Source organism: Osmia lignaria, chromosome 8 (genome assembly GCF_051020975.1).
Source record: "Osmia lignaria lignaria isolate PbOS001 chromosome 8, iyOsmLign1, whole genome shotgun sequence".
In the NCBI taxonomy this organism is placed as follows: domain Eukaryota; kingdom Metazoa; phylum Arthropoda; class Insecta; order Hymenoptera; family Megachilidae; genus Osmia; species Osmia lignaria.
In genome coordinates, this window is record NC_135039.1 from 11,581,222 (window position 1) to 11,602,960 (window position 21,739).

At 53.7% G+C, this 21,739-nt stretch overlaps 1 non-coding gene and 3 pseudogenes across 1 annotated transcript; all 4 read right to left on the bottom strand.

Moving 5' to 3' along the window:
• Positions 1-121: 121 nt before the first annotated feature.
• On the bottom strand, positions 122-294 carry LOC117608996 (U2 spliceosomal RNA; annotated as a pseudogene).
• Positions 295-7,171: 6,877 nt separating this feature from the next.
• On the bottom strand, positions 7,172-7,348 carry LOC143305624 (U2 spliceosomal RNA; annotated as a pseudogene).
• A 6,797-nt stretch (positions 7,349-14,145) lies between these two features.
• Positions 14,146-14,321, bottom strand: LOC117608997 (U2 spliceosomal RNA; annotated as a pseudogene).
• Positions 14,322-21,227: 6,906 nt separating this feature from the next.
• On the bottom strand, positions 21,228-21,417 carry LOC117609000 (U2 spliceosomal RNA). Its single transcript, XR_004582481.1, has one exon. It is a non-coding gene; the product is annotated as a U2 spliceosomal RNA (small nuclear RNA).
• Positions 21,418-21,739: the final 322 nt, after the last annotated feature.

Consider the following 21,739-nt stretch of genomic DNA (forward strand, 5'->3'; position numbering starts at 1 on the left):
TAGTCCCTATGCGCTTAGCGATAGGGGTAGGAGCGTGCGCTGAGCGTATTACTCAAATTTTGAAAAGAACTAATAATTTTAAGTTACACTGCAAAATAAATAATGTATGTTTGTTAATAGATTATGGTGGGCCGCGTCCTGCGGTAATGCAATACAGGTGCGACCCGTGTCGGAGTCGGAGCAAGCTCCGAAATCCGACCGTTTTCAAAAATGAGATTAATATTCTGACTCCCCAATGGGGAGTGTATCAGATATTAAGCTGATAAGAACAGATAAAGCGCTTTATTAACAGTTCATGTTTCCCCAGGAGCTTGCTCCTGGGGGGATACATTTTTGCCAAAGTTTTAGGCTTAGCCCTTTACAAAATATTTAAAAATATAATGATGCAGTGGGAGGGATTCCCGCTGCATATGTCCCGCATTCGAAAGAGTTATTATTACTCATTTAGGTAACAGAAAGAAGGGGCTAATAGCCCTGGCAGTCAAGCTTCTTTTAGCGCGCTTGATTCAAGTCGGTCTCAACACAAGTACCGGAAATATGGGCATATACTCGTATAATAGTATAGCCATGTAAATATATAGATTAAAAAAAGGAGAGAAAATACATAATAGCAGAAAAGAAACAAAAAAAGGAAATAAAATAGATGTATATGTAAATATATATACAGCATATAAGCATAGACTTGAGCACAAGTGACAGAAACACCGCAATGAGATTTCATTAAGTAATAAGAGAGAAGTCAGGAGAAAGAAAAGAGAAAAAAAAAAAAAAAAAAAGAAACAATAAGCAAATGAATAGCGATGAATAGAGAAATGAATGTAGCATATAGAGGAAAAAGAAAAAGAAGAAGAAAATCCGTGACTATATCGGTGTTCCTGTCAGTCGAGGAGATGAGGGCTCCTGGGCCTCGCCTTCCAGGTCTTCTGTCGCGATGTCTCTATTGTTTTCAGTACTGGACACCGTGTACTGTCTGATGCCCGACACATGTTCGACGTACATGTCTCGGGACCACGCGATTGTTCCGGCAACCATTAATTTTCGCATCAAGGATGCGTATCGCGGTGAGATTCTAAGTAGTTCCAGGAGGAACTCGTTCCCCGGATCCCAGGCGCCCAGGGCGCCCACAATGAAGGCATCTAGGTAAACTTTGTAGCCGCGCCCTCGTAGGGAATCTGCAAGATCTTTATATTTATTAATTTTTCCCATGCGCGCATCTACGATGGCCTGCATCGTATTTTCAAAGGGCACGGCTACATCGACCAGTACAATGGTCTTCGACGCTTCGTGCGTGACCACGATGTCCGGGCGAAGCGCCGAAGACTCTCCTGTCGCCCCGGGGACACGCCTGTTGATCCGGATCTCATCGGGAAGCCGGATCGCCTTACTCAACCTCAGGACGAGGTTGTCGTGCCGTCTCTGCCTGGCGGCAGAATGAGGACCGCAGTGGCAGAGCACATGAGGAAGGCTTTCCAGCGTGTATCCGCATCGCCTGCAGCGCTTATCATCGCTCCCCCATCGACGGGCTCCGTTTAACGGGAGCACGCCGAGGCGGGCGCGATGGATAAACCTCCAATCAGCAAAGCGGATAAACGCGCCACCCCTCATGAAGCGATTGCTCGCCGCATGTTGGGTGGTTGCCTGGAAAACCTTACCTTGGTCCGGCTTCCGAAGAAGCGAGGACACATAGTGCTCCGTCACTGCAGCCCTCATCCTGGTGATGACGTATGCCTTGGCAAGGGGCGGCACGACTACCCGACGTCCGTTTCGGGATTCCATCACAATCGCGAGTTCAGCTCGATCATCGCACCACTCCCAGCGAAAACCGAGACGCGCTCCGGATCTCAGCGCGACGGACCGCACCCTCGACCAAAACGACGAACGACCAGTCGTTGGTCTTGACCAGTCCCCTGCCAAAGAGCCCGACAGGTACTGGGCAAGATCCCGATCAGTCGGAGCTCGACGAAGCTTCTCGCTCGCGGCAGCTTCCAGCGTGGACCTCGCGATACGAGCCACGACCGGGTCCTTAGCATTCAGCATCCTGAATGCGTGGGCCACGGCCGTGACCTCAGCGAGGTCTGCTATCGGAGGGAGTCCACATCCTCCCAGTGACGGGGGAATGTGGACTACCTCCGGGCTAGCGCGCTGGGGCAAGTGGAGCCATAGCTTAACCGTCCGCTTGATAGCTTTGTCAAGCTCCGACAGGATCGTTCGCCGCATATTGGCTCCCCTCAGCAGGAAATCGAGACGCGGGACAATAAATGTCGCCAGCGCCTCGACCTTCTGCCAGGGGGCAAGGAGTGAACGGTCCAGCGCGCCCAGATCCTCTAACACGCCTCGGATCGTGGTGTAGGGCGTCTGATCAAGCTGAACCCCGGTTGGGATCCCTAGGTGTTGGTAAGACTCTCCTTTTTCCAGAGCCGGAACGGGTTCCTCCTGGATACGGTACACGGTGTCCAGTACGTCGTCCCGGCCTCTTATGTGTAGGGTTGCACATTTCTTTGCATTAAAGGCGAGACCCAGGTTGGCTGCAATCTTTTCAATTTCTCGAAGCAAAGCCCTCATCTCCTCTTCGTTCTCCGCCAGCAGCGCGATGTCGTCCGCGTAGGCGAGCTCCACAATCCTTTCTCCCGCGATGTTGTACCCTGTAGTGGAGTCTTCGGCTGCGCGGACGACCGGTTCTAGCGCTAGATTAAACAGGATAGGGCTAAGGGGGCAGCCCTGCTTTACTCCCGATCTTATTGGAATTCTATCTGTGTACCCCTCAACGGTACGGACCCTCGTCGCGCAGTCTGTATACATACTGGCGACGATATTTGTCATCGCCCGCGGCACCCCGGCGTTGGAGAGCGACTCCAGGATAGTGGCGTGCGGGATCGATCCAAAGGCATTGGAAAGATCCAGCCACGCCACCACCAGTTCCCCCTTCTTCCTCCGGGCGTCGGCGATGCATTCCTGCAGCACGAAGTTGTGCTCAAGGCACCCCTCGTACGGCAGGAAGCCCTTCTGGCCTCGTGAGAGCCGTCGGTTTTGTACGGCCCAGTGAGTGAGGCGGTCGGCCATAACAGCGGCGAAGAGTTTCGGCACAGTATCACCCATCGCGAGTGGTCTCCAGTTGGACAAGTCATCCCGGTCACCCTTCTTATAAATAAGAACGGTGTTTGACTCCTTCCAAACGCGCGGAATATGCTCCATCCTGAGACAGGCGTTAAATAACGCCGTTAGGAGCGTGGCGCCTGGGTCGGCATCGCGCAAATCACCGTAGGTCACGCCGTCGGGACCCGGAGAAGATTTCTTCATCCGGTCCAGGCGGCGGCTCACCTCGGTGGCCGTACATGTCGACACCAGAGCGTCACTCCCCTGTGCTGTCTCGTAATGGACAGTCGGGAGGGGCCCCGCGCGATCCCGGAGAGCATACATATCTGCGAAGTGTCGCTGGACTACGTCCTTCGACACCTCACAGTGTGGAGAGGACCCTTTCAGGACCTCCCGCACCGCACGCTTCCGGTTCGCACGGAACAAGCGCTGAATGCGCGTCGCCTCCCGAACATATTCCTCGCGGTTGGCAGGAGTACCGGTCGTCGTCGAACTGTCCCTCGGACGGTGAGACTCGCCTTCCCTCCTCGCAGCCGGTCGTGGCCGGCCACCCCTCCCACTGGTGGCTGGATTTGCGGCCCGTTCGGTATCCACGACCCGATGCTTAACGAAGAACTCCGCCACTTTCGCAGCGAAGTCCTCCAGCGCCTGAAGCGTCGTCACCGTTTCGGCTTCCTCAGCGAGACCTGCCCTTTCGACACCTATCGCTGCCCTCGTGCTCCTACGGAGCCCTTCGGGTCGGTCGGTGTCGAGGGTCGGTTCGTCGAGTCGGCCGGCGTGTGAGACGGCATCAGGGAGCCGTGTGTCCCGACGCGGGTCGCGCCCTCTCCGGGATCCCCGGCGCTCAGGTGAATTTGGGGGCGTCACTCTCCCCCGCCGGTGCGTCGCGGGCGACTGTGGGGCCCGACCCCTGGGGGGTACTCTTCGTGCGGTTGTTTCGCGGGTGCTTCTATTGTTAATACTGTTAATGGTGCCCCCTCGGCCCCCCCTGCTCAGCCCGTTCGATCTGAAAACAGAGCCCCGGTTTGACCCGGGGCAATTAGTCGCGCTGCTGGCGATAATACTTAACCTAGGACGATCACAAGAACAATGACTAGAATTATTATTAAAGTCGATAGGGCTAGTAGCCCTATCGACAGTCAGTGGCCTACTCCGAGACCCCTGCTCCGCCCCCGTAGGGGACCTTACCACGGGTGGCTCCCGGGCCATTTCCTCTTCTCGTTGCTGTTGTTGCTGCCGTGGCTGCCGCGCCTGCGTCTTCGGTGACGGGGTCGTCAAAGCTCCCTCCTCTTGCTGCCGCCCAGCCCTTCTCCTCGTGATCCGCGGCGTGACGTCCCGCCAGTCCTCCTCATCTTCATTACCTCTTGTTCCTCTTCTTCTTCCTCCTCCTCCTCCACTCTTCATTTCCTCCACCGGCGCCGCTGGTACCGCTGGCGACGCCTCGGCTATAGCAGGGAGAAGATTTCTTCTCCCGATGCGCCCTGTATTGGGGGGCGGTAAGGTGGTAGGTCCGTCCCCCCTCACCTTCTCTCGTGTCACCCCGGGCGACATAGTCTTCGCCCGGGTACTCCTTCTCATCACAGGGCGCTCCTCTGGCGTCTTCTGGTTGGCCATGTCGCTCACCGTCGCACTTCCCATTGGCGGGCTCCTCCTTTCCCCGTTCCTTGTCCTGGGGGGGGTCCGAGGTGGCTCCGTGGTTGCCCTGGCAGCCCGCGCCCTGGTCATCGGCGCGGACTCCAGGAGCACCGTATCCTCTTGAATCCTCTTCTTGAGCCCCCTCGGCGAGGTTCCCCCCCCGCTCCTTCTTGTTGCGACGGTGATGACGGCCACCGGTTTGCTATAGACCGAGGTCGTCGTCAGGGTCAGTGTTCCCGCCGTCACGAAGGTGCACGTCGCGACCACCGGCCTGGTGGGGGGCGCTTGGGCTGTCGATGCGCCCCCAGATCCATCTTCTCTTGACACGGGCGGGAGGGAGGTTGCCCGTGTCATCCTCCTCGTGGTCATAGTGGTTGTGGTCGACGACGTGCTCCTCGTTACTTCCGCATACGTGACGGCGGGTGTCACCTTCCTCGTGACGATGATGGCGGTTCGTTGGGGCGGGCCAGGTTGGGGAGGCTCCGTGGTGGCCCGGGTGTTTCTTCTGTTCGCCCCCGGGCTCTTTTTCTTCTCTTTTAGAGGGGGGGTTAAGGTGGAAGTTACTCCCCCGCTTGGCCTCCTCATTGACACTGGCCCGCCGCTGGTCCTCTTTGCGGCGCCGGTCCCCGCTGGTGGGGTGGTGAGGTCCACGGTCGGCGGGGCGGCGGGACTCCCCGTGGATGGAGGTCGTCCATCGGCGGGGCTGGACGGCGTCCCGCTCTTCCTAGTGGTTGTTGTCGCTGTCTTCTTAATAGCCCAGCCCGTCAGTAGGTTTCTCCCCGTCACCGATGAAGTAATTACAGGTTTCTTCTTCGGCGCAGTCTTGGTTTTGGCAGCCACGGTGGTCCGGGAGTTGGTTAGGGTAGTTTTAGCGGCGCGCGTGAGCGCGCCTCCACCCGTGGTGGTCCCTGCCGCTTCCATCGGGGACGGAGAGGGCCTCTGCGTCATCTCGACCGGTGTCGCGTCTGATTGGGGTCGCTTCTCGGCTGAATCACCCTCAGCCGGGGTTGCACTGCCGCCGTCATTATCATTTCTACTACTACTACTGCTTGTGCTGGCCGGCGGCCGCGCCCCAGCGGCACGAGGCTCTGCACTACTTTTGTGTGAGTCTGCGTGGTGTTTCCTCACTTTCTTCAGTGCGTATACACTGTCGTCTGTGAAGGAACACACCCCGCAGACCCACTTTCTTTTTGCGCTGGGATGGTGGATGCGCAAATGCTTCCCCAGGTCCTCGTGCCGCTGGTACACGGCCGACCGGATCCAGTTGGACGGCACCCCTACGTTGCAGAAGGGGCAGGGGAATGTCTCGGGGAAGGGAAATGTTATTACAACGTCATTTCCCCTGGCAGTGCAGCTCGGCTGAGGGCTCGTCGCATTACTCATATTAAAATAAAATAAATAGTAAAATAAATAAATAAATGTATAAAATCGAGTAATAGTCAGTTGATTAAAAAAGAAAAAGTGTAGGGACTCCCCAGTCAATAATTAAAACTTAAAACTAAGAGAATAAATAGATAAAATAAAATAACGAAAATAAAATAGAAAGAAAATAAAATCAACAAATAAAAACAAAAACGGGTATATATACCTATGGTATATACGTCGCGGAAATAAAAAGAAAGGAAATAAATAAACGAAAATAAATAAAAATAAAAGTAAAATAAATAAATCAAAATAATAAAAGAAAACCTTAATCTAGTGACTAGATTGAGATCAAAAGAATAAAAACAAAACGAACGAAACGAGGACGACCGTGCGAGTCGCTCTCCGCGATAATTTGCAAATTAAATCTGCAAATTACCGCACACAGGGGACTAGACTGTTAATATCGAGTTACACAAGTTGTAAAGGGACCCGTGTACCTCGATAATTATCGGAAAAAGAATGATTAATCTACTGCAAATAGAAAAATTTCTAGCTAAATAGCTAGAATAATGGAATAAAGTCTACCCGTAACGGTCTAAATGTCTATATTTAGCCTATACGGGAGCACAAAAACTACAGCAAAAAGTGGATTTCGGCAAGTCGGTTGGTGGGACAAACAGCTGTTATCGGTTTAAACGACCAGCGTTCTCACGGATAACAGCTAAACATAGAGACAAAACAAAACAAACGCGAGCAAAGCCGCACCGGAATCGGATACGGCGCGAAAGGGTTTCGATGTATCGAAACAGTCCGCCTGGAGTCGACAGCGCTTTGCCTGCTCCAGGTGGCACCACTCTACAGTACGCTACACTACGAGAAACCACCACCAGACTCCCAAGCTCCACTTACCTACCGCGCAGTCAGTCGCCGCTGTGCTGAGCGAGTCGCACCGCCGTTGGAAAAGCCAACGCGATCGCGGATAAAAGAAAATAAAAATACAAAAAAAGACTAGGAAAAAGAGAAGAGGAGTCAGAATATTTAAAAGAAAGAAATAGAAAAGAAAATATGTTTATAGTAGTATGTGTGGGCCGCGTCCTGCGGTAATGCAATACAGGTGCGACCCGTGTCGGAGTCGGAGCAAGCTCCGAAATCCGACCGTTTTCAAAAATGAGATTAATATTCTGACTCCCCAATGGGGAGTGTATCAGATATTAAGCTGATAAGAACAGATAAAGGCGCTTTATTTTCAATACATGTTTCCTCCGGGACGAGTCCCTGAGGTAATACATTATTTTCCGCAATTTATGGGCCTAGCCCTTCATATAATATAGGAATAATTAATGCAGCAGGGACATTTTACACTGCATGCGTCGAAAGTTATAGAATGGGAAATAGAGTAGATTTCATATCATTTGGCTGGTAAAAAGAAGGGGCTACTAGCCCTGGCGACTAATCTTCTTTTGGTTTGTCGTTCAGCTAAACGCGCAACAAGAATAGCAATAATACTTTATGTAAAAATAAGATAAATAAGATTAAAATAGATGTATAAACATAAAAGAATGGAAGTAAATGTAGGTATAAAAATATATGTAAATAGTCGAGCAGAATATAAATGAATATCAGGAGCACCGTTGAGTATTTTACCGGAAAAGAGAAGAGAGGAAGGCAGAGATGTTTTAAAATGAGCACGCAATAAATAAATCACCAAAAGCACATAAAACATGTGTAAGCAGACTAGATAGAGAGAATGGATTATTTCAGAGTATATATATTGCGCTCGACTATTCCGGTGCTCCTGTAGGTCGAGGAGATGAGGGCTACCGGGCCTCGCCATCCGATTCCACGGCTCCATGGTCGTTATAATTCTCTATAGTATCAGTACTGGACACCGTGTACTGTCTAATTCCCGAGACATGTTCCACGTAGATGTCTCGGGACCATCCAATAGTTTCAGCGATCATAAGTTTTCGCATTAACGATGCGTATCGCGGCGATATACGTAAAAGTTCCAGGAGGAACTCGTTCCCCGGATCCCAGGCGCCCAGGGCGCCCACAATGAAAGCATCTAGGTAGACTTTGTAGCCGCGCCCTCGTAGGGAGTCTGCAAGATCTTTATATTTGTTAATTTTTCCCATGCGCGCATGTACGATGGCCTGCATCGTATTTTCGAAGGGCACGGCTACATCGACCAGTACAATGGTCTTCGACGCTTCGTGCGTGACCACGATGTCCGGGCGAAGCGCCGAAGACTCTCCTGTCGCCCCGGGGACACGCCTGTTGATCCGGATCTCACCGGGAAGCCGGATCGCCTTACTCAACCTCAGGACGAGGTTGTCGTGCCGTCTCTGCCTGGCGGCAGAATGAGGACCGCAGTGGCAGAGCACATGAGGAAGGCTTTCCAGCGTGTATCCGCATCGCCTGCAGCGCTTATCATCGCTCCCCCATCGACGGGCTCCGTTTAACGGGAGCACGTCGAGGCGGGCGCGATGGATAAACCTCCAATCAGCAAAGCGGATAAACGCGCCACCCCTCATGAAGCGATTGCTCGCCGCATGTTGGGTGGTTGCCTGGAAAACCTTACCTTGGTCCGGCTTCCGAAGAAGCGAGGACACATAGTGCTCCGTCACTGCAGCCCTCATCCTGGTGATGACGTATGCCTTGGCAAGGGGCGGCACGACCACCCGACGTCCGTTTCGGGATTCCATCACAATCGCGAGTTCAGCTCGATCATCGCACCACTCCCAGCGAAAACCGAGACGCGCTCCGGATCTCAGCGCGACGGACCGCACCCTCGACCAAAACGACGAACGACCAGTCGTTGGTCTTGACCAGTCCCCGGCCAAAGAGCCCGACAGGTACTGGGCAAGATCCCGATCAGTCGGAGCTCGACGAAGCTTCTCGCTCGCGGCAGCTTCCAGCGTGGACCTCGCGATACGAGCCACGACCGGGTCCTTAGCATTCAGCATCCTGAATGCGTGGGCCACGGCCGTGACCTCAGCGAGGTCTGCTATCGGAGGGAGTCCACATCCTCCCAGTGACGGGGGAATGTGGACTACCTCCGGGCTAGCGCGCTGGGGCAAGTGGAGCCATAGCTTAACCGTCCGCTTGATAGCTCTGTCAAGCTCCGACAGGATCGTTCGCCGCATATTGGCTCCCCTCAGCAGGAAATCGAGACGCGGGACAATAAATGTCGCCAGCGCCTCGACTTTCTGCCAGGGGGCAAGGAGTGAACGGTCCAGCGCGCCCAGATCCTCTAACACGCCTCGGATCGTGGTGTAGGGCGTCTGATCAAGCTGAACCCCGGTTGGGATCCCTAGGTGTTGGTAAGACTCACCTTTTTCCAGAGCCGGAACGGGTTCCTCCTGGATACGGTACACGGTGTCCAGTACGTCGTCCCGGCCTCTTATGTGTAGGGTTGCACATTTCTTTGCATTAAAGGCGAGACCCAGGTTGGCTGCAATCTTCTCAATTTCTCGAAGCAAAACCCTCATCTCCTCTTCGCTCTCCGCCAGCAGCGCGATGTCGTCCGCATAGGCGAGCTCCACAATCCTTTCTCCCGCGATGTTGTAGCCTGTTGTGGAGTCTTCGGCTGCGCGGACGACCGGCTCTAGCGCTAAATTAAACAGGATAGGGCTAAGGGGGCAGCCCTGCTTTACTCCCGATCTTATTGGGATTTTATCAGTGTACCCCTCAGCGGTACGGACCCTCGTCGCGCAGTCTGTATACATACTGGCGACGATATTTGTCATCGCCCGCGGCACCCCGGCGTTGGAGAGCGACTCCAGGATAGTGGCGTGCGGGATCGATCCAAAAGCATTGGAAAGATCCAGCCACGCCACCACCAGTTCCCCCTTCTTCCTCCGGGCGTCGGCGATGCATTCCTGCAGCACGAAGTTGTGCTCAAGGCACCCCTCGTACGGCAGGAAGCCCTTCTGGCCTCGTGAGAGCCGTCGGTTTTGTACGGCCCAGTGAGTGAGGCGGTCGGCCATTACAGCGGCGAAGAGTTTCGGCACAGTATCGCCCATCGCGAGTGGTCTCCAGTTGGACAGGTCATCCCGGTCACCCTTCTTATAGATAAGAACGGTGTTTGACTCCTTCCAAACGCGCGGAATATGCTCCATCCTGAGACAGGCGTTGAATAACGCCGTTAGGAGCGTGGCGCCTGGGTCGACATCGCGCAAATCACCGTAGGTTACGCCGTCGGGACCCGGAGAAGATTTCTTCATCCGGTCCAGGCGGCGGCTCACCTCGGTGGCCGTACATGTCGACACCAGAGCGTCACTCCCCTGTGCTGTCTCGTAATGGATAGTCGGGAGGGGCTCCGCGCGATCCCGGAGAGCATACATATCTGCGAAGTGTCGCTGGACTGCGTCCTTCGACACCTCACAGTGTGGAGAGGACCCTTTCAGGACCTCTCGCACCGCACGCTTCCGGTTCGCACGGAACAAGCGCTGAATGCGCGTCGCCTCCCGAACATATTCCTCGCGGTCGGCAGGAGTACCGGTCGTCGTCGAACTGTCCCTCGGACGGTGAGACTCGCCTTCCCTCCTCGCAGCCGGTCGTGGCCGGCCACCCCTCCCACTGGTGGCTAGATTTGCGGCCCGTTCGGTATCCACGGCCCGATGCTTAACGAAGAACTCCGCCACTTTCGCAGCGAAGTCCTCCAGCGCCTGAAGCGTCGTCACCGTTTCGGCTTCCTCAGTGAGACCTGCCCTTTCGACACCTATCGCTGCCCTCGTGCTCCTACGGAACCCTTCGGGTCGGTCGGTGTCGGGGGTCGGTTCGTCGAGTCGGCCGGCGTGTGAGACGGCATCAGGGAGCCGTGTGTCCCGACGCGGGTCGCGCCCTCTCCGGGATCCCCGGCGCTCAGGTGAAGTCGGGGGCGTCATCCTCCCCCGCCGGTGCGTCGCGGGCGACTGTGGGGCCCGACCTCTGGGGGGTACTCTTTGTGTAATTGTTTCGCGGGAGCTTCTATTGTTAGTGTTGTTAATGGTGCCCCCTCGGCCCCTCCTGTTCTGCTCATTCGATCTGAAAACAGAGCCCCGGTTTGACCCGGGGCAATTAGTCGCGCTGCTGGCGGTTATTCTTAAACTAGGACGATCACAAGAACATTGACTAGAAATATTGTTGTTAAAGTCGATAGGGCTAGTAGCCCTATCGACAGTCAGAGGTTTACTACGAGGCCTCTGCTCCGTCTCCGTAGGGGTCCTTACCACGCGTGACCCCCAGACCACATCCTCTTCGTGTTGCACTTGTTGATCTTGCCGTGGCTGCCGCGCCGGCGTCTTCGGTGACGGGGTCGTCAATGCTCCCTCCTCTTGTTGCCGCCCAGCCCTTCTCCTCCTGTTCCGCGGCGTGACGTCCCGCCAGTCCTCCTCTTCTTCACCTACTTGTCTTCTTCTTCCTCCTCCTCCTCCACTCTTCGGTGCCTCCACCGGCGCCGCTGGTATAGCTGGCGACGCCTCGGCTATAGCAGGGAGAAGGTTCCTTCTCCCGGTGCGCCCTGTAATGGGGGACGGTAGGGTGGCAGGTCCGTCCCCCTTCATCTTCTTCTCTAGTGTCGACCCGGGCGACAGAGTCTTCGCCCGGGTACTCCTTCTCGTTACAGGGCGCTCCTCCGGCGTCTTCTGGGTGGCCATGTCGCTCACCGTCGCACATCCCGTTGGCGGGCTCCTCTTTCCCGTGTTCCTTGTCCTGGGGGGGGTCCGAGGGGGCTCCGTGGTTGCCCTGGCAGCCCGCGCCCTGGTCGTCGGCGCGGACTCCAGGAGCACCGTATCCTCCTGTATCCTCTTCTTGAACCCCCTCGGCGAGGTTCCCCCCCCGCTCCTTCTTGTTGCGACGGTTACGACTGCCACCGGTTTGCTATAGACCGAGGTCGTCGTCAGGGTCAGTGTTCCCGCCGTTGCAAAGGTGCACGTCGCCACCACTGGCCTGGTGGGGGGCGCTTGTGCTGTGGATGCGCCCCCGTCTCCTTCTTTTGGCACGGGCGGGAGGGAGGTTGCCCGTGTCATCCTCCTCGTCGTCATGGTTGTGGTGGTGGTCGACGTGCCCCTAGTGACCTCTGCATAGGTAACAGCGGGTGACACCTTCCTGGTCGTGGTGGTGGTGGTGGTTCGTCGGGGCGGGCCAGGTTGAGGAGGCTCCGTTGTCGCCCGGGTGCTCCTTCTCTTTGCCCCCGGGCTCTTTTCCTTCTCTTTTAGTGGGAGGGTTAAGGTGGAAGTTACCCCCCCGCTTGGCCTCCTCATTGACACTGGCCCGCCGCTGGTCCTCTTAGCGGCGCCGGTCCCCGCTGGTGGGGTGGTGAGATCCACGGTCGGCGGGGTGGCGGGACTCCCCGAGGATGGAGGTCGTCCATCGGCGGGGCTGGACGGCGTCCCGCTCTTCCTTGTCGCTGTCGGTTTCACGGCCCAGCTCGTCAATAAGTTTCTCCCCGTCACCGATGAAGTGATTACTGGCATCTTCTTCGGCGCGGATCTAGTTTTGGCAGCCACGGTGGTCCGGGAGTTAGTTGAGGTAGTTTTAGCGGTGATCCCTGCCGCTTCCAACGGTGACGGAGAGGGCCTCGGGGTCGTCTCGGCTGGTGCCGCGTCGGGTTGGGGTCGCTTCTCGGCTGAATCACCCTCAGCCAGGGGTGCACTGCCGCCGTCCCTACTGCTACTACTCGTGCTGACCGACGGCCGCGCCCCAGCGGCACGAGGCTCTGCACTACCTTTATGTGAGTCTGCGTGGTGCTTCCTCACTTTCTTCAGTGCGTAGACACTGTCGTCCGTGAAGGAGCACACCCCGCAGACCCACTTTCTTTTTGCGCCAGGATGGTGGATGCGCAAATGTTTCCCAAGGTCCTCGTGCCGCTGGTACACGGCCGACCGGATCCAGTTGGACGGCACCCCTACGTTGCAGAAGGGGCAGGGGAATGTCTCGGGAAAGGGGAACGTAATTATAACATCATTTCCCCTGGCAGTGCAGCTCGGCTGAGGGCTCGTCGCATTACTCATATTAAAATAAATAGTAAAATAAATAAATAAATGTATAAAATCGAGTAATAGTCAGTTGATTAAAAAAAGAAAAAGTGTAGGGACTCCCCAGTCAATAATTAAAACTTAAAACTAAGAGAATAAATAGATAAAATAAAATAACGAAAATAAAATAGAAAGAAAATAAAATCAACAAATAAAAACAAAAACGGGTATATATACCTATGGTATATACGTCGCGGAAGTAAAAATAAAGGAAATAAATAAACGAAAATAAATAAAAAATAAAAGTAAAATAAATAAATCAAAATAATAAAAGAAAACCTTAATCTAGTGACTAGATTGAGATCAAAAGAATAAAAACAAAACGGACGAAACGAAGACGACCGTGCGAGTCGCTCTCCGCGATAATTTGCAAATTAAATCTGCAAATTACCGCACACAGGGGACTAGACTGTTAATATCGAGTTACACAAGTTGTAAAGGGACCCGTGTACCTCGATAATTATCGGAAAAAGAATGATTAATCTACTGCAAATAGAAAAATTTCTAGCTAAATAGCTAGAATAATGGAATAAAGTCTACCCGTAACGGTCTAAATATCTATATTTAGCCTATACGGGAGCACAAAAACTACAGCAAAAAGTGGATTTCGGAAAGTCGGTTAGTGGAACAACAGCTGTTATCGGTTTAAACGACCAGCGTTCTCACGGATAACAGCTAAACATAGAATCAAAACAAAACAAACGCGAGCAAAGCCGCACCGGAATCGGATACGGCGCGAAAGGGTTTCGATGTATCGAAACAGTCCGCCTGGAGTCGACAGCGCTTTGCCTGCTCCAGGTGGCACCACTCTACAGTACGCTACACTACGAGAAACCACCACCAGACTCCCAAGCTCCACTTACCTACCGCGCAGTCAGTCGCCGCTGTGCTGAGCGAGTCGCACCGCCGTTGGAAAAGCCAGACGCGATCGCGGATAAAAGAAAATAAAAATACAAAAAAGGACTAGGAAAAAGAGAAGAGGAGTCAGAATATTTAAAAGAAAGAAATAGAAAAGAAAATATGTTTATAGTAGTATGTGTGGGCCGCGTCCTGCGGTAATGCAATACAGGTGCGACCCGTGTCGGAGTCGGAGCAAGCTCCGAAATCCGACCGTTTTCAAAAATGAGATTAATATTCTGACTCCCCAATGGGGAGTGTATCAGATATTAAGCTGATAAGAACAGATAAGCGCTTTTATTTTCAAAATATGTTTCCTCAGGGACAAGTCCCTGAGGTGATACATCATTGTTCACAATATGTGGGCCTGGCCCTTAATATAATATAAAAAGATGTAGGTTTAATGCAGCGGGGCCAACACCCGCTGCATGCGTCGCGGATCCTCAATATGCCAGATCATAATTAGAATAATAATAAAGAAGGGGCAAGTGGCCCTGGCAGCGGGACTTCTTTGCATTCTCAGTCGCCCAATATTTGCGCTAGAAAAAGCCTCAATATAAATATATAGATATATAAAATAAAAAAAAATAAAAATATATAAAATATAGATTGTAAAATAAAAAAGAATATAAATATAAATTTCAGTCAACATGTAGAGGTAAATGTGGTGGCTGAGCAAGAATTAATGTAAGTGTACTTGGAGTAGAATAAAGAGAAAAAAAAAAAAAAAAGAAAAAAAGGAATATGGGAATATGAGAAAATAAATAGATAGAACATAAGTACACTTAGCATTAGCATGAGGAACACCGACACACGTTTCATATTAATAGTAAAATAGTAGCTGGATAATAAATAAATGATGGGTATGTAAATGGAGCGATATTTGGTCGGTGTTCTTCATGTTCGAGGAGATGAGGGTTCCCGGGCCTCGCCCTCTATATCAGCATTAACTCTAGTATTATCGGTACTGGACACCGTGTACTGTCTAATGCCCGAGACATGCTCAACATACATGTCCCGGGACCACGCGATTGTTTCGGTTACCATAAGTTTTCGCATCAAGGATGCGTATCGCGGTGAAATTCTAAGTAATTCCAGGAGGAACTCGTTCCCCGGATCCCAGGCGCCCAGGGCGCCCACAATGAAGGCATCTAAATACACTTTGTAGCCGCGCCCTTTCAAAGAATCAGCTAGTTGCTGGTATTTGTTAATTTTGTCAAACCTTGCATCTACGATGGCCTGCATCGTATTTTCGAAGGGCACGGCTACATCGACCAGTACAATGGTCTTCGACGCTTCGTGCGTGACCACGATGTCCGGGCGAAGCGCCGAAGACTCTCCTGTCGCCCCGGGGACACGCCTGTTGATCCGGATCTCACCGGGAAGCCGGATCGCCTTACTCAACCTCAGAACGAGGTTGTCGTGCCGTCTCTGCCTGGCGGCAGAATGAGGACCGCAGTGACAGAGCACATGAGGAAGGCTTTCCAGCGTGTATCCGCATCGCCTGCAGCGCTTATCATCGCTCCCCCATCGACGGGCTCCGTTTAACGGGAGCACGTCGAGGCGGGCGCGATGGATAAACCTCCAATCAGCAAAGCGGATAAACGCGCCACCCCTCATGAAGCGATTGCTCGCCGCATGTTGGGTGGTTGCCTGGAAAACCTTACCTTGGTCCGGCTTCCGAAGAAGCGAGGACACGTAGTGCTCCGTCACTGCAGCCCTCATCCTGGTGATGACATGTGCCTTGGCAGGAGGCGGCACGACTACCCGACGTCCGTTTCGGGATTCCATGACAATCGCGAGTTCAGCTCGATCATCGCACCACTCCCAGCGAAAACCGAGACGCGCTCCGGATCTCAGCGCGACGGACCGCACCCTCGACCAAAACGACGAACGACCAGTCGTTGGTCTTGACCAGTCCCCGGCCAAAGAGCCCGACAGGTACTGGGCAAGATCCCGATCAGCCGGAGCTCGACGAAGCTTCTCGCTCGCGGCAGCTTCCAGCGTGGACCTCGCGATACGAGCCACGACCGGGTCCTTAGCATTCAGCATCCTGAATGCGTGGGCCACGGCCGTGACCTCAGCGAGGTCTGCTATCGGAGGGAGTCCACATCCTCCCAGTGACGGGGGAATGTGGACTACCTCCGGGCTAGCGCGCTGGGGCAAGTGGAGCCATAGCTTAACCGTTCGCTTGATAGCCTTGTCAAGCTCCGACAGGATCGTTCGCCGCATATTGGCTCCCCTCAGCAGGAAATCGAGACGCGGGACAATAAATGTCGCCAACGCCTCGACTTTCTGCCAGGGGGCAAGGAGTGATCGGTCCAGCGCGCCCAGATCCTCTAACACGCCTCGGATCGTGGTGTAGGGCGTCTGATCGAGCTGAACCCCGGTTGGGATCCCTAGGTGTTGGTAAGACTCACCTTTTTCCAGAGCCGGAACGGGCTCCTCCTGGATACGGTACACGGTGTCCAGTATGTCGTCCCGGCCTCTGATGTGCAGGGTGGCACACTTCTTTGCATTGAAGGCGAGACCCAGGTTGGCTGCGATACTCTCTATTTGTCGTAGAATGCTCCTCATCTCCTCTTCGCATTCCGCCAACAGCGCGATGTCGTCCGCGTAGGCGAGCTCCACGATTCTTTCCCCCGCGATCTTGTATCCTAAAGTGGAGTCCTCGGCTACGCGGATTACTGGCTCTAGTGCCAGGTTGAACAGTATGGGGCTAAGGGGGCAGCCCTGCTTTACTCCCGATCTTATTGGGATTCTATCAGTGTACCCCTCAGCGGTACGGACCCTCGTCGCGCAGTCTGTATACATACTGGCGACGATATTTGTCATCGCCCGCGGCACCCCGGCGTTGGAGAGCGACTCCAGGATAGTGGCGTGCGGGATCGATCCAAAGGCATTGGAAAGATCCAGCCACGCCACCACCAGTTCCCCCTTCTTCCTCCGGGCGTCGGCGATGCATTCCTGCAGCACGAAGTTGTGCTCAAGGCACCCCTCGTACGGCAGGAAGCCCTTCTGGCCTCGTGAGAGCCGTCGGTTTTGTACGGCCCAGTGAGTGAGGCGGTCGGCCATAACAGCGGCGAAGAGTTTCGGCACAGTATCACCCATCGCGAGTGGTCTCCAGTTGGACAAGTCATCCCGGTCACCCTTCTTATAAATAAGAACGGTGTTTGACTCCTTCCAAACGCGCGGAATATGCTCCATCCTGAGACAGGCGTTAAATAACGCCGTTAGGAGCGTGGCGCCTGGGTCGGCATCGCGCAAATCACCGTAGGTTACGCCGTCGGGACCCGGAGAAGATTTCTTCATCCGGTCCAGGCGGCGGCTCACCGCGGTGGCCGTACATGTCGACACCAGAGCGTCACTCCCCTGTGCTGTCTCGTAATGGACAGTCGGGAGGGGCCCCGCGCGATCCCGGAGAGCATACATATCTGCGAAGTGTCGCTGGACTACGTCCTTCGACACCTCACAGTGTGGAGAGGACCCTTTCAGGACCTCCCGCACCGCACGCTTCCGGTTCGCACGGAACAAGCGCTGAATGCGCGTCGCCTCCCGAACATATTCCTCGCGGTCGGCAGGAGTACCGGTCATCGTCGAACTGTCCCTCGGACGGTGAGACTCGCCTTCCCTCCTCGCAGCCGGTCGTGGCCGGCCACCCCTCCCACTGGTGGCTGGATTTGCGGCCCGTTCGGTATCCACGGCCCGATGCTTAACGAAGAACTCCGCCACTTTCGCAGCGAAGTCCTCCAGCGCCTGAAGCGTCGTCACCGTTTCGGCTTCCTCAGCGAGACCTGCCCTTTCGACACCTATCGCTGCCCTCGTGCTCCTACGGAGCCCTTCGGGTCGGTCGGTGTCGAGGGTCGGTTCGTCGAGTCGGCCGGCGTGTGCGACGGCATCAGGGAGCCGTGTGTCCCGACGCGGGTCGCGCCCTCTCCGGGATCCCCGGCGCTCAGGTGAATTTGGGGGCGTCACTCTCCCCCGCCGGTGCGTCGCGGGCGACTGTGGGGCCCGACCCCTGGGGGGTACTCTTCGTGTGGTTGTTTCGCGGGTGCTTCTATTATTAGTGTTATTAATGGTGCCCCCTCGGCCCCCCCTATTCTGCCCGTTGTTCTGGCTGAAAACAGAGCCCCGGTTTGACCCGGGGCAATTAGTCGCGCTGCTGGCGATAATACTTAACCTAGGACGATCACAAGAACAATGACTAGAATTATTATTAAAGTCGATAGGGCTAGTAGCCCTATCGACAGTCAGTGGCCTACTCCGAGACCCCTGCTCCGCCCCCGTAGGGGACCTTACCACGGGTGGCTCCCGGGCCATTTCCTCTTCTCGTTGCTGTTGTTGCTGCCGTGGCTGCCGCGCCTGCGTCTTCGGTGACGGGGTCGTCAAAGCTCCCTCCTCTTGCTGCCGCCCAGCCCTTCTCCTCGTGATCCGCGGCGTGACGTCCCGCCAGTCCTCCTCATCTTCATTACCTCTTGTTCCTCTTCTTCTTCTTCCTCCTCCTCCAGTCTTCATTTCCTCCACCGGCGCCGCTGGTACCGCTGGCGACGCCTCGGCTATAACAGGGAGAAGATTTCTTCTCCCGGTGCGCCCTGTAGTGGGGGACGGTAGGGTGACGGGTCCGTCCCCCCTTCTCTTCTCTTGTGTCTCCCCGGGCGACATAGTCTTCGCCCGGGTACTCCGTCTCGTCACAGGGCGCTCCTTTGGCGTCTTCTGGTTGGCCATGTCGTTCACCGTCGCACTTCCCGTTGGCGGGCTCCTCCTTTCGTCGTTCCTTGTCCTGGGGGGGGTCCGAGGTGGCTCCGTGGTTGCCCTGGCAGCCCGCGCCCTGGTCGTCGGCGTGGACTCCAGGAGCACCGTATCCTCTAGAAGCCTCTTCTTGAGCCCCCTCGGCGAGGTTCCACCCCCGCTCCTTCTTGTTGCGACGGTGACGACGGCCACTGGTTTGCTATAGACCGAGGTCGTCGTCAGGGTCAGTGTTCCCGCCGTCGCGAAGGTGCACGTCGCGACCACCGGCCTGGTGGGGGGCGCTTGGGCTGTGGATACGCCCCCGGCTCCAACTTCTCTTGACACGGGCGGGAGGGAGGTTGCCCGTGTCATCCTCCTGGTGGTCATGGTAGTTGTGGTCGACGACGTGCCCCTCGTTACTTCCGCATACGTGACGGCGGGTGTCACCTTTCTTGTGGCGGTGATGGCGGTTCGTTGGGACGGGCCAGGTTGAGGAGGCTCCGTTGTGGCCCGGGTGCTTCTTCTGTTCGTCCCCGGGCTCTTCTCTTTCTCTTTTAGTGGGGGGGTTACAGTGGAAGTTACCCCCCCGCTTGGCCTCCTCATTGACACTGGCCCGCCGCTGGTCCTCTTTGCGGCGCCGGTCCCCGCTGGTGGGGTGGTGAGGTCCACGGTCGGCGGGGCGGCGGGACTCCCCGTGGATGGAGGTCGTCCATCGGCGGGGCTGGACGGCATCCCGCTCTTCCTTGTCGCTGTCGCAGTTTTTATGGCCCAGCCCGTCAGTAGGTTTCTCCCCGTCACCGATGAAGTAATTACAGGTTTCTTCTTCGGCGCAGTCTTGGTTTTGGCAGCCACGGTGGTCCGGGAGTTGGTTAGGGTAGTTTTAGCGGCGCGCGTGAGCGCGCCTCCACCCGTGGTGGTCCCTGCCGCTTCCATCGGGGACGGAGAGGGCCTCTGCGTCATCTCGACCGGTGTCGCGTCTGATTGGGGTCGCTTCTCGGCTGAATCACCCTCAGCCGGGGGTGCACTGCCGCCGTCATTATTATTACTGCTACTGTTGCTGCTACTTGCGCTAACCGACGGCCGCGCCCCAGCAGCACGAGGCTCTTCACTACCTTTATGTGAGTCCGCGTGGTGCTTCCTCACTTTCTTCAGTGCATAGACACTGTTGTCCGTGAAGGAACACACCCCGCAGACCCACTTTCTACTTGCGCCAGGGTGATGGATGCGCAAGTGCTTCCCAAGGTCCTCGTGCCGCTGGTACACGGCCGACCGGATCCAATTTGACGGTACCCCTACATTGCAGAAGGGGCAGGGGAATGTCTCGGGAAAGGGGAACGTAATTATCACATCATTTCCCCTGGCAGTGCAGCTCGGCTGAGGGCTCGTCATGGTATATAATTAATAAATAATAAAAAGAATAGATAAAATAAGTATATGACTATAAAATGAGCTAATAAAATAAAATAAAATAAAATAATATAGTAAAACCGTCAGCACTGATATAGAATAGGGACTCCCCAGTCAATACTTAAAACTTAGAACTAAGAAAATAAATTAATAAAATAAAATAAAGCAAATTAGAATAGAGAGAAAATAAAATCAACAAATAAAAACGGGTATATATACTTATGGTATATATGTCGCGAAAATAAAAAAAAGAAGGAAATAAATAAACGAAAATAAATAAAAGCAAAGTAAATAAATCAGAATAATAAAATAAAATAAAATAAAATAAAACCTTAATCTAGTGACTAGATTGAGATCAAAAGAATAAAAACAAAACGAACGAAACGAGGACGACCGTGCGAGTCGCTCTCCGCGATAATTTGCAAATTAAATCTGCAAATTACCGCACACAGGGGACTAGACTGTTAATATCGAGTTACACAAGTTGTAAAGGGACCCGTGTACCTCGATAATTGATCGGAAAAAGGCTAATTACTCTACTGCAAATAGAAAAATTTCTAGCTAAATAGCTAGAATAATGGAATAAAGTCTACCCGTAACGGTCTAAATGTCTATATTTAGCCTATACGGGAGCACAAAAACTACAGCAAAAAGTGGATTTCGGCAAGTCGGTTGGTGGGACAAACAGCTGTTATCGGTTTAAACGACCAGCGTTCTCACGGATAACAGCTAAACATAGAGACAAAACAAAACAAACGCGAGCAAAGCCGCACCGGAATCGGATACGGCGCGAAAGGGTTTCGATGTGCCGAAACAGTCCGCCTGGAGTCGACAGCGCTTTGCCTGCTCCAGGTGGCACCACTCTACAGTACGCAACACTACAAAAAACCACCACCAGACTCCCAAGCTCCACTTACCTACCGCGCAGTCAGTCGCCGCTGTGCTGAGCGAGTCGCACCGCCGTTGGAAAAGCCAACGCGATCGCGGATAAAAGAAAATAAAAATACAAAAGACTAGGAAAAAGAGAAGAGGAGTCAGAATATTTAAAAGAAAGAAATAGAAAAGAAAATATGTTTATAGTAGTATGTGTGGGCCGCGTCCTGCGGTAATGCAATACAGGTGCGACCCGTGTCGGAGTCGGAGCAAGCTCCGAAATCCGACCGTTTTCAAAAATGAGATTAATATTCTGACTCCCCAATGGGGAGTGTATCAGATATTAAGCTGATAAGAACAGATACTACACTTTGATCTTAGCCATAGGCCGAGAAGCGATGCTGTACAGTGTTTTTACGTTGCCTTTTATGTGCTATAGCAACTACTTTTAGTTGCGAGAAAACGGTTCAAAAATTTCGTCACCTAGCGGTGGGTACCCGACCGATGTTCACTCATGCAACCGCCCTCAGAGGGCCATCTGCCCAGTGTTACCATCTGTAATTTAAATATATATATATATAGCACTAATAAAGCTTAAGTAATTTGTTTAAAAATGCAAAGAAAATTTTTAAAAGATTATGTTCGATAAATATTTCCGTTGATGAATTTAATTTTGAAATTTTTGAAGTATTCTTTCGATTGGTTGAGAAATAAAAGGAACT